Source organism: Canis lupus, chromosome 9 (genome assembly GCF_048164855.1).
Source record: "Canis lupus baileyi chromosome 9, mCanLup2.hap1, whole genome shotgun sequence".
Classification (NCBI taxonomy): Eukaryota; Metazoa; Chordata; class Mammalia; order Carnivora; family Canidae; genus Canis; species Canis lupus.
Window position 1 is genome coordinate 12,875,521 of NC_132846.1, and position 13,102 is coordinate 12,888,622.

The window sequence follows — 13,102 nt, forward strand, 5'->3', positions numbered from 1 at the left end:
CTGGTATCGATGGTTGCTCACGGCAGATGGTGATAAGTCTCCTCCAAAATATTCATTAGCTTCCAACTGAGTGGAGTGAATCCTGAGGTAATTTAGGAGAGAGCAGGTTTGTGAGAAAGAGACCATGGGGCAGGTGGGACTTGGATTCTCCTCAAATTCTACCACCTAAGAGACATTTACTCTTAAAGCTGTCTCCTGCAGTAGAAGAGGACTAAAGTGATTTCAAAACCCACCAAGGCCTGGGAGCCCTACCCAGCTATCAGAAGCAGCACCTCAGAATGGAGCCTCCTTTGGGGGTGAGTGTATGCTAGTATTTACCTTTTTCAGAATCACCCTTTGAAGGCCCACATAGGTAAATGGTGCTGACTCATTTTTCCTGGGACACCATCTTTTTCTCCAGTGTAGCTCATCTGATGTAGCATACTAGTGGCATTCTACAGAAAATCATTAACAATTAAAAACCTTAACCACATATTATTACAGTCCTGACTGACCACAGTGATCACTGTCTACAGTTATGTCACACTTCTTGAGTGTTTAAAACATTGAGCTAAGGGCCAACACACCAAGTAAAACAGATTCTGAAGTATTTTAATTTTATATTAGGAAAAAGGTTGGTTTCTTGGCCAAATTCCATACAAGATCTGGATATCTTTTTGTTGTTGTCATTACTATTTTCTTTTCTCCCTCCTTTCTCCTTTACTGAGGTAAAACTGACAAGTAATATTGTTAGATACTGAAAGTGTACAATGTGATGATTTGATGTATATAGACTTTGTGAAATGATTACTGCAGTCAAGTTAATTACACCTATCACCTCACATGAGTTACTTTTTTTTTTTATGGAATGCTTATGATCTATACTCTTGGCAGATTTCAAGTGTACAATACTGAACATTTTTACTCTTTGACTAAGATCTCTCTTCAAGTCCCAGACAACTACCATTCCACTCTCTGTTTCTATGAGTTTGACTTTTTTTTTTTTTTAATCAGATTCCACATATAAGGAATACCATACAGTACTTTTCTTGTCTGGTTTTTTCTTTTCTAGCCCTGCATTGGGCTCCAAGCTCAGCACAGAGTGTGCTTGAGACTCTCTTTCCCTCTCCCTCTGCCCCTTCCCTTCCAAGCTCTCTCTCTCTCTCAAATAAATTAATCAACCTTTTTTTTTTTTTTAAAGATTTTATTTATTTACTCATGAAAGACACACAGAGAGAGGCAGAGACACAGGCAGAAGGAGAAGCAGGCTCCATGCTGGGACCCCAATGTGGGACTCAATCCCAGGACTCCAGGATCGCACCCTGGGCTGAAGGCAGCCCTAAACCATTGAGCTACCCAGGCATCCCAATAAATCTTTAAAACAAACAAAAAGCCCACAATATCACCTCATATCTGTTAGGATGTCTATTGTCAAAAAAATGAGAGATAACAAATGTTGGTGAGGATGTAGAGAAAAAGGAACCTAAACTCTCATACACTATTGGTGGGAATGTAAATTGGCACCACCATTATGGAAAGCGGTACAGAGGTTCCTCAAAAATTAAAATAGAGTTATCATATGGTGCAGAAATCCCACTTCTATGTATATATCAAAGGAAATGAAATCACTCTCTCAAAAATACCTGCAGGGCTTAATCCATGACCCTGAGATCATGACCTGAGCTGAAACCAACAGTCAGATGCTTAACTGACTGTACCACCCAAGTGCCCCTCATTGTGGTTTTGATTTGCATTTCCTTGATTAATGATATTGAACATCTATTTACATTTGTTACTTGCTGTATGTATATCTTCTTTGGAAAAATGTCTATTCAGGTCCTTTGTCCATTTAAAAATCTGATTGTTTTTTTGCTTTTGAGTTGTAAGAGTTCCTTATATATTTGTGATATTAACTTGTTATATATAGTTTACAGACATTTTCTCCTTTATTAATTGTTTCCTTTGCTGTGCAGAAACTTTTTAGCTTTATGTAGTCCTACTTGCTTATTTTTGCTTTTGGTGTCATATAAAACAAAATCATTGACAAGACTAATATTAAGGAAGTTTTGCCCTATATTTTCTTCTAACAGTTTTATGGTTTTAAATCTTATCCTTAAGTTGTTAATCCATTTTGAGTTAATTTTTGTATATGGTGTAAGATAAGGGCCCAGATTCATTCTTTTGCATATGGATATCCAGTTTTCCCAACACCATTTATCGAAGAGGCTACTTTTCTCCATTTTGTATTCTTGGTGACTTTGTTGAAAATTAGTTGACTATATATGCATGGGTTTATTTCTCTATTCTGTTCCATTGATCTATGTGTCTATTTTTATGACAATACCATACTGTTTTACTATATTAAGATAATTTGAAATCAAGAAGTGTGATGCCTTTTTTTGCTTTGCTCTTCTTCCTCATGATTACTGTAGCTATTTGTAGTATTTTGTGATTCTATGCAAATTTTAGTGTTTTTTTTTTAAGGTTTTATTTATTTATTTATGAGAGACACAGAGAGAGAGAGGGGCAGAGAAACAGGCTCCCTGCAAAGAGCCTGATGTGGGATTTGATCCCTGATTCTGGGATCACGCCCTGAGCTGAATGGCAGATGCTCAACCGCTGAGCCACCCAGGTGTCCCGAGTTTTTTAAGGGTTGAATTGTATCTGCAGATTTCTTTGGATAGTATGGACATTTTAATATTGATTATTCTAATCCATGAACATGGGCTTTCTATTTATTAGTGCCTTTTCTAATTTCTTTCATCAATGTTTATAGTTTTCAGTGTACAAGTCTCTCACTTCCTGGGTTAAATTTATTCCTAAGTATTTTATTCTCCTGGATGCTATTATAAATGGGATTGTTTTCTTTCTTTTTTGGATACTTTGTTGTTAGTATATAGAAACACAACTTATTTTTGAAGAGCTGGGTATCTTAATCTGTCTGGGCTACCAAACGGAAATACCATAGGCTGGATAACTTATCAATAACAAACATTGATTTCTCACAGTTGTAGAGTCTGGGAAGTCCAAGATCAAGGGGCTGGTAGATGCAATGTGTGGTGAGACTCCATTTCCTGTTGTTAAATGGTACCTATTTGCTTTGCCATCACATAGTGAAAAGGGGCAAGGGAGCTTTCTTGCGCCTCTTTTATAAGGGCACCAATCCCATTCAGGAGGGATCCACCTTCAAGACCTAGTCACCTTAGAAAAGCTCTACCTTCTACTACCATCACCTTGGGGGTTTGAATTTCAACATATGAATTTTAGGGGAACACTAAATATTAAGTCATAGCACTGAGTATAAGCACTGTGAACATAGAGCTAGGTCAAGCAATGATTTTATCACTTGATTTTGTTGGTTTTTATGATATCTCAATATATGTATTACATATAGTATATGTTTTTCATGTGGCATGTATATTTATGAATATTTTAGATTTACTTTTATGCTTGTGTCCATGTAATCCTTTCTGGAAAAATTCCATGGAGCAAGAATAGTTTGTATTATGGTGGAATGTTTTTGTAATAAATACATTGATAGAATGTTGACTCCAGCAGTAGATTGGTAAATTTAAAAATAAAATGATGTTGTTGTCTAGAGTAAAGAGAAAAATTAACATTATGCGCAAAAACTCATTTCTCACCTGTGTTTCTGAGTCTATATGTATACGTGTGTGTCTATATGCACATTTATAGGAAAAGGAATGACATTTTCCTATATAAAATTATCTTGGAAAACTACATCTTTCTAGAATGTGTAATGTTTATGCTGAAAGAATATTTATAAATGAAGGTTAGTTATTTTATTAATACTTTTTCAGGTAAGGGGAGGGGTCTAGTTTAAAAGCAGACTGAAAATTCTATGTTAGTTTATAAGATTCAGATTGTAAATAACTGGAAACAGAGATCATGACCACTGTCTTCTCTATGTCTGATGACACATAGTAAGTGTTTGCTTGCTGACTGGCTTTGTCATTTTTGATTAGGCCTTCTCAATAGCAAATAATTTTTTTTTTGTTATTTTAGGCATCAGAAGAAGGGAAAAAGATTAACACAGGTAAGCCTTAGTAAAATCTTATAATGTTTCCAACTATAGAGTGATAAGAAGAAAGCTGTCAGGAAATTTGTCTTTGCTTGTAATGGAAACAATGTTACTTTTAAGAAAAAAATTAGGAATCAAGAGGGACTTACTAAGAATTACTTATGCCTAGGAGTGTGCTGAAGGTTTTGGGAAAATCAAAAGTAGTACAAGACATGGTTAGTACCCTAAAGACTGTCTGCTTGAGTAGACAAGATTAAGAACTATGAAAAAATTAAATTCTAAAACAAGAAAGCCCCAGAAATACAGTGCAGAGCTTAAATAGTTTGTAAATCCCTGCTTCATATGTTGGTCCTGAATGTTTTTCCTTCCCTACATAAAGCAGCAAACTGTGCTTCCACCCTCACTAAAATACAAATACAAGATGTATGTCTACATCATGAGCTGATGATTTGGAAATAAGAGTCATTTACTCCTGAAATGGTAAGAATTTGGGGCATAATTCCTAGTTGTAAGTAGGGGAAAATGTCCAGGAGGAAACATTTGTTTAAATGTTGCTCTGTCTATAATAACACCACCAATTTCTGCCCTGCCAGTTCAGAATGACTGTGAAAGACTGCAAATAGACTGTCGGACTGGAGATGAGAGAAGTTTTACTTTTTCCTCTTCTCTAGCCTCCAGACTAAATCAGGGGGTTCAGGGGGTTCTAGCCCATTGTTGTTTATAGTCCTGTTTCCTATAGTATGGATGGACAGCCAGTAGAACATTAGTCCATGATAAAAGGATTCTGTAGTCCAGTAAGTTAGGGAAATACTACATAATAAATCTCCCCCTGAGGGGATCTCAATGCATATCAGCATATTAAAGGCTCTGAGAAGCTCTGTAATAAGGAAACCTGTTTTTAGCATTGTAAATTTATAATAAATAACAATACATAATGTTGTAATTTTATTATGTATTTTATTAAATTATTTAATTTATATTTTATTAAACTGTTACAGTTTTAAAAAAATTTAAGTAGGCTTCAAACCCAACATGGGGCTTGGACTCATTGCCCTGAGATCAAGAGTTGCATACTTTATGGGCTGAGCCAGCCAGGTGCCCCTAAATTGCTATAAACAGATGATGTGTGTGGTAAACTACCCCCAAATCTCTTTAATACAGTAAAGGTCTATTTTTCACTTACTGCAGTTCCATGTGGGTCAGTGGGTGGTTGGGAGAGCATGGCTCTACCCAGTGTCATTCAGGGGCTCAGGCTCCATCCACAGTGTGGGGCAGTTATCTTCCAGGGCTTCATAATTTTCTGCTAGATACTTGGCATCCAACTCGCAGGGAGGGAAGTATGGGGAAAGCATACATGTTCCTAACTACCTTCAGAGGTGTTTCTTTTCACTTCCACTCACATTCCATTGGTAAGAACCTGTCCTAATGTTCAGCTATAGGTAAGGGCACTGGGAATGTACCTAGGCAGAAGAGGAGAAACATGGGTATTGGTGAGCAATCCCAGTAGGTGTCACACGTTGTTCTGCTGAACCCCAAATATTTATTTTCTCCCTTTTGCCCTACAACAAACATATTCACATCCTAGGGAAGCTACCTGAAGTCCCATGTGGTCACTACATCAGCTGAAAATGCAAGACTTTACAGTGGTGCAGAGTCATCTCTGTCAGAGGGAAAATGGGAGACACGTGGTGGTCCCTAACCCACAGCAGTTCTGAAATCCTTCTAGTCATTCAGGCCTGACGCTCCCTGCCTCATTTCACTGATCTGGTCTTGATTCTGCTCTCCAGGAGAAACTCATTTATTCTTTGAAGCCCATGGCCCTGGTCGTCTGAGAGTATCCCTTGTCTATTATTACCTTCCCTGACCTCATCTGAAGTAAGTAGTAAGAAGTAAGCCCTCCTATGTAGACTTTGCAAGCCATTTCCTAACCATCTTAGTCCAGAGTCCGGAATCTGGTTGGATGTACAGTTGAGAGCTACAGTCTCTACTGATTGGGGTGAATGAACTATTAATGACAATAGTAACAAGGTTTGACATTTCTATGGTGCTTCTGGTTTCCAAATGTATGTATGTGTATGTATGTATGTATGTATGTATGTATGTATTTGTTATTTTATTTATTTATTCATGAGTGACGCGGAGAGAGAGAGGCACAATGCGGGACTCAATCTCAGGACCCCGGGATCAAGACCTGAGCCAAAGGCAGATGTTCAACCACTGAGCCACCCACGTTCCTCACCCAAATGCTTTTTTATATATTATTGCATGCAATCCTCAAAAGAACCTCACAAGATGGGGATGCACAAAAACCACTAGGAAGTCTCAAGTGAAGTATTATAGGTCCATTCCCAAAGCAAGAAAACACTTTATGATTTGCTTCTGCCTAATGGATTCCTCCTTCCTTTTTTCTTTTCTTTTTTTTTTTTTAACTCTACCTGGGCCATTTTGTGGGCTAATTATTCAGCCTGTTCAGGTTATTAAAAGTCTGGCCTGACCTCAGATTTGATGAGCCATCCATCTTTTCCCACCAGCAAATGACTTGCTTTTGGTGAGACTGACAGGATTCTTCTCATTCTGAGAAATTACTTTCAAGTCTGAAATACCTAATTCTACTCTGCTCTCTCCTCTTTATGGGATTATAGGATTTCAGCTCTGGAAAGGCCAATAATAGTTCTAGACCCATGACTCATTCAATCTTCCTCAGAGGCTGAGGGGTTCTTCAGAGGGTGCCTTCATGGGTCAGTTCAGAGCAAAGGTAGGGGTGGAGGTAGAGAAGAGATCATCAGTTTTGGCTCTAGGCTTCTTATCACCCCTCTATCAGGGCAGCCTAGCTTTGGACTGTATCATTAGAATAAAAGGTTCAACTACTAACAAAACTTGCAAACCATGGTTATTAATTAAATACATTCTCTCTCCAGATGAAAAACTTGAGGTCCAGAGAGGTTAATTGACTGGTATGAATGCACACAGATGCTCACTGGATTAACATTATGTTTCCTGAATCCCAGAGAAGTGTTCTGCTCTGTAGTGGTTGCCTGTTACTTCTGTTGGTGTAGCATGTGGCCTAAGACAAAGGGTGGGAGACTGAGAGCAGGGGTCACTCAGGCAGTCAGCTTCAACCTCTTGCTCTTGGTCTCTCAAGTCTTCATTAGGTGAAATAGGATCAATCGTAGCTCCCTATCCTACTCTGTGAATGGCTGATGGTGCACCCTGCTAGGATCTTGGCACCTCTCAGACATTTCATCAGCTCCTGTTTACCAAGGCACTGCCTGAATTCCTTCTGCCATTCTATCTCGTCCCGAGCAGTTAGCTAACAGCGCCCTTTAAAATCTCAAGTTGGGGAGAACAACGTCGTTGTCCAGTTAGATTTTGGGCTCTTCAAATGTTGTTCTTCCTCTGAATTTAAAGATAAAGTGGATGGAGGTCAGCTTGATCCTGTCTCAATCCATGGTCTGAGAGTATTAAATATGCAAGAAATGGCTGCTTGGGTCCATATCTCCTCCTCCCTCACCCCCTCAGTTCTCACCACATAATATTTGTTTCTGCACGGAACAAGAAAAGAGTGATTGCTTTAAATCTGCCTTTCTTTTACCAATTGGGGAAATACCTCACTGTGTCCTGTTTAAATGTGGCTTTTCACACACTTGCAGCTTTTGTGGGGGGAGGGGCATGAGTAATTTCCTCTTGTGTGTCTTTTTGCCTCGAAGAGAGGAAAACAGAGCCCCAATGTTTGGAATGTCAGTTACTTCAGAAGTTCTGGCAGGCTGGTTACTTGTCCCAACCGTCAGGTTTGGTCCCCCTAAAGACTTGCATTTTGGCTGTGAGTAGGAGAGTTTCTCCACAGGCCAAGGGATGAGCCCCTGGAAATTGAGATCAGTGTGGTATGCCCCCCGGATCCTCCTTGCACCTGCCAGTCCATGCACAAGTGAGACCTGGGGCTCTGGTGTGTTAGGAAGGTGCTATGGGTCGGTGTCCATCAGGGAAATGATTAGGGCAGATTTCATTGGTGGGAGTTTGCCCATCTTTTGAGAATTAAAGCTTATTTACTCTAGAGTTAGAGTCAGTTTCTTAGCTGTTTATATTCCATTTTAAATTCTTTTTCTGTCCCCCTGCTTTGTTCTTTTGACAAGTGAACAAAAATTCTTTTTAATAACTTTTAAAAAGGGATCATCATGCCATCCAGAGAGGAAGAAGTGATCAAATTGCCCAACAGAGAAACACTGTGCATTTGTTTTTATCTGCTCAGTATTAAATCTCTACCCCCAACAACCTTATTCTCTTCTAAATGTGTAACAACAAAGTAGGAGGTAATTTTTATTTTTCCCAGTGTGCCATCAGGGAAATCCCTTTTAAATCTATAGATTTTAGGCCAATGAGGGATCCTCTTCCTTTGGTCTACATTTTGCATATCGTCTGTTTCTTACAGGGCTTCCGTATTGTCTCAGGCTCCACTGGAAATGCAGCAAGGATTCCTAGCACATCCCAGTTGCCATAGCAACAGCAGTCTTTCCCATAATGAGCTGCATCATCTGAACTGATGTCACAGCATCATGCAGCAGGTCAAACAAGGCATCTCCTAGTATTGCATCCTACAGATGTGCTGTAAACATCAAAAGGAGCCGGTGGGAGCAGGAGATGGTGAGTGTTGAATGTCCGGGCCTTAATTGCACGGCTGTTTTGTTGGTTAGTCGGTGTCTGCTAAGGCGGAGATGGGGGGATGTTGTCTGCTTAAAATGGACTAAGGAAAGAAGGCTGTTTTACCTAAATCTGTTTTTCAGGCTGCTGGGTTAAGACAAAGGCCTGTAAGAGTCATAGAGGAATCATAATACATAGAATTATTCTTGCTCCATCTCTGCCTGTTATTTTTGGTGTTCTCATAGATTTTTTTTCACAAACATAAGATAATTTTCTATTGCAAAATCCCACATAGTCTCTAAAATGAGTAGTTCAAAATATTTCAACATTGTAAAGACATGTATTTCTTTTTTTATAGGACAGAGCTCATTGGCCCCCTAGTCTCTCTAGTGATTATTTTTTTTAGATATTTAGTGATTTACAGTATGAAATTTAGTATTTACCTCGGTTGGGTTTCAGTTTCTTCATGGCAAGGAATGAATGCTGAATAAGCATTTGATATAACCCTGATGTGAAAGGGGGATCTCTTGCATGTTTAAGACAAAATTTATTAGAAGCATGAAGAGCCAAACCAAATGAAATTACTTGAGCCTTTTGATTTATATGATAATCCTTCAGCCCATGTCCTTCATAGTTAGTTGAAAGCCTGCACACGATATTTTCACATCTCTAGCTAGTCTCTAAAATAGCTGGAGTTGTTTGCAGGTGGACTTGTAACAAGTCTGCTCTCTGCGGCAGTTGCAGTGAAGGGTAATGCTGAGGAAAGCCTCTGGAAATGCCAGTGGTGCTGCTCTTAACTTTAACCAGAATCTGGTAAGGTGAATAAATAGCAAGGTTCTCAGTGACTGTGGCGAATACAGATCTCTGGGCTTAGTCATAACCTCAACTCAATTCTGAAACTCCAAATAAACATGTATCATGTCATTTCAACTCTTAGCTATGTCTTCAGGCATCTTCATTTCTCGTGTGTGTATTATTTTTTCCCCCCTAAAAACTGTGGTCTGACAGTGTCAGATAAGGAGCAGTGTGTTTCCTTTTGTTTTGGCAAATAAAAAGGATTTTCTTGGTGTAGCTGATTGCTTCTAAGAGAGAGAAAGGAGGAGGCACATGTCAGTTCAGTTGATCAATATGTCCACTTGGAATCAGGGAGTGGTCTTTTGGCTCAGTGCTGCTGAGTTGATAGTTTTTATTTGAAAAGTCTTATAGGAAAGAATGGCAACCCCTGAGTTCCTCCTCTTTTAGGTTGCTTATTGAGCCTAAAAGAGATGTATCCTAGAAGCAGGAAAAGCAATACCTTCAGGCAGCTTGGAGTGATTTTTTTTTTTTTTCCACAGTCGATCATATTGGTCCCACTAGGCACTAGCTGGAATGAGAGACCTGATTTTAATTGGTTTGTTTATACACATCACATACATGCTACTCTTGGTCCTTTAAGCTTATGTGGCTGACATGCAGCTCTGTGGGATGGGAGAGGTCAGCTCAGACGGTTTTATTGCAAGCACTTAGGAGCATGGATTGTTCATTGCCTGCTTTTTTGTTGTATAATGTGAGCAGAAAGCTTTGCCGGGACTGCTGGGTGTGAACGCAGCTAAGTCAGAAGCTCTAAGGTGACAGGGAGGAGTCCTAGACGGAGATGGGGGAAGGGAAATTGTATCTAGTTGCTAGAATATGAGTCTGGAAAAAATCACTCAGGGCCCATCAGAATTACTTCCAGGGAAAAGCAATGAAGAAAGACTTGTTTGGTAACACGAATCGTTAGGTGTTAAAATAACCAAAAGGCAGCATTTAAAAATGAATGAGTCTTCTATTTGCTTAATTTTTGTTTCTTTTGTCTAGCAGTGTGTTCAGCTGCTTCATCATGGGTGATTTGTACAATTACTGGAAGTCGCAGAAGCCGGATTCCTTAAGGGCAGTGTTAGAAAAAGTGGAGTCATGCTTTGGGGGTGGGGAAGGCGCTGGTGGGTGTGGGCTGACGCAGTTATCTGGTGAAATATCCTCTCTGTTTGGAGGAACCTGTGACTCCCCCCACCCCCGGAAGTATTCCAAATGCAGTTACAGTTCTCCAACTTTATGCTTTTGTGCTCTTTTTGCTCCAGGAGAACAAAGCCCTAGTAATGGGAGCTGTCATCCTGATGATCAGTTTCCTTGCAGAGGGCCACAGCCTGTGCTGCTCTTTGATTAGCTGCGTGTCTTAATTACTGGCTAAGGCTATTTCAGTTGCCTTAGTCTTAATATATCCCCCAGGGGTGGATGGGGTGCGTGTGTACGTGGAGGGGAGGGAGAGATTACTCTATGGCTGCATTTAGTGGTGTTTCACTGAAACTTTCTAGAATTTAAAGAATTTTGTTTCACAGTGATGAGTGAAAGATCATCAAGACCATGTTTACTAGGTGGCCAAGTTTCTACCATGGAAACCTCACAAGAAGTTAAACTCCTCCATGCTTTTGGTTATGGTTTGTTGTTTGTTTGTTTGTTTGTTTTTTGTTTTTCCCTGAATTACAAAGTTGCAAAGAAGTTAATTATTTGTGGGAGTGATAAAAATAGTAATCAAAAATAACAGTCATAGCTATCATTTATTCGGTTCTTACTATGTACCAGGCACTGGACCTAACATTGTATACATCGCATTTAGCCCTTATATTGACACTGTGACATAGAGAATAATAATTCCACTTTATAGGATTAGGTGGTATTATTCATATTATGCAGAAATCAGGTCTTAGCCAGGTTAACAAATTTGCCTAAGGTCATATAGTTAATAAGTTCTTTGGTCAGGATTCCAAACCAATATGATTTGACTGTGATGCCCACATGTTTACTTGTAGACATCTTAGTTTTATGACATCTTAACTGTGTATACCATACAGATCAGTCATCTTTACTCTCTCATACTCACCCCACCCTTCTCATTCTAATTGGAAAATCAAATTTCACATTTTCATATCTGGAATGAAATCCCATTTATGACACTAAATTCAATTTAACTGCAGGGAAGAGCTTGAATTTTGGTGAGGTCCCTTGTCAGATCCTAGAGATTTAAGTAATGCAGAATTGATGCTCAGAACTTTTGCCACTCACCTTACTCAACACATCTTTCTAGCAGGATCTGCCTATGGGGAATGCTGCATAAATAAGTGTGAGCATGATGGAATTGTACTAAAAGCAGGTCTTATCTAGGTCAGTAATGAATCAAGTTTGTTGTACCTGTCTTAGCTACATATATAGTACTCTGCTAACTTTAAGACATTTGCATTTCCTGGTATTACCAGGCAAGGAATAGAAGAGGAGACTTCTCTCACAACCAGAAGGCAAACTCCAAATCCATCTCCTAGGTCAAGAAGATAAAAAGAGAGTTATTTTGCTGAGGGGCTGAATCCAAATGCTGCCCATCTCTGACAAAGTACCAGAATGACAGCATTGTGCAACATCCTGGAAGCCCTGTGTTTGAGGAGAGCTGATACAGTCATCTCTGCATCATCTTGCCCATCCCCAGCTGTCCACGCCCAGCGTCATTAGTGGGCTCTGAGGGTTGTTCTTTGTTTGACTGTGGGGCTAATGCATACAAGACAGCACATTGATATTGATTCTGGCATGGTGAATACTTAGAAATATCATTCCACGGAGCTCATTAGCCTTTTCTAGGTTCTGGAAAGAAGTTAACCTTTGCCCCAGCTTGGTCCAAGGAGGCACAAGCTTGTGTCTTCATGAGCTACAGAAATGAGAGGCTGATACGAAATCAGTCAAGTTACTAGGTACAGTGACTAGAGTTAGATTCTTATTAGGGAATAACAAAGCCAGTGGAAGTTAGGGAAGTTGGTACACCTGCTGCATGTGTCCGATTTCCTCCTATTTCCAATCCTAGAATCAGTGAATTATAATTTGTTTTGATCCTATGGAATCAGTTCAATTCAATAAGTATTATTGAGTATCTACTATATTCCAGGCAATGCCCGGGAATATAGCAGTAAACAAGACAGATGCAAATCTCTTTCCCTTTTACATTCTAGAGAGGGAGGCAAAAATAAACAGGGAAATTTAGAGTAGAAAGTATATTGTAATCAGCCAAAAAAGTACATGTCCATTCAACTGACATAAACCTGGCCTATGGAAATATGAAATGTATAGGACAGGACAATTAAGGAGAGATTCTTTTCTTTCTTTTTTCTTTTCTTCTTAAAGATTTTATTTATGAAAGACAGAGAGAGAGGCAGAGACACAAGCAGAGGGAGAAGCAGGCTCCACATAGGGAGCCTGATGTGGGACTTGATCCCAGAACCCCCGGATCACTGCTGAGCCACACAGGTGTCCCAGAAGAAATTTTCATTTTAGTAAAAGATATTTCTTGCTTAAAAAAATATATATTTTATTATTTATTTATTTAAAGAAATAGTACAAGCAGGGGGAGGGGCAGAGAGAGATGGAGAGACAGAGAATCTCAGGCAAACT

At 39.4% G+C, this 13,102-nt stretch overlaps 1 protein-coding gene across 2 annotated transcripts in view; it reads left to right on the forward strand.

Annotated features, from left to right (window-relative positions):
• Window positions 1–13,102, forward strand: part of AKAP6 (A-kinase anchoring protein 6) — a 568,763-nt gene that overhangs the window by 84,243 nt on the left and 471,418 nt on the right. For both annotated transcript variants that reach the window (XM_072838209.1, XM_072838213.1), the window contains exons 3-5: window positions 4,006–4,036; window positions 5,809–5,896; window positions 8,448–8,659. The gene's annotated coding sequence lies outside the window, so the exon portion shown is untranslated. The remainder of the gene's footprint in view (window positions 1–4,005; window positions 4,037–5,808; window positions 5,897–8,447; window positions 8,660–13,102) is intronic.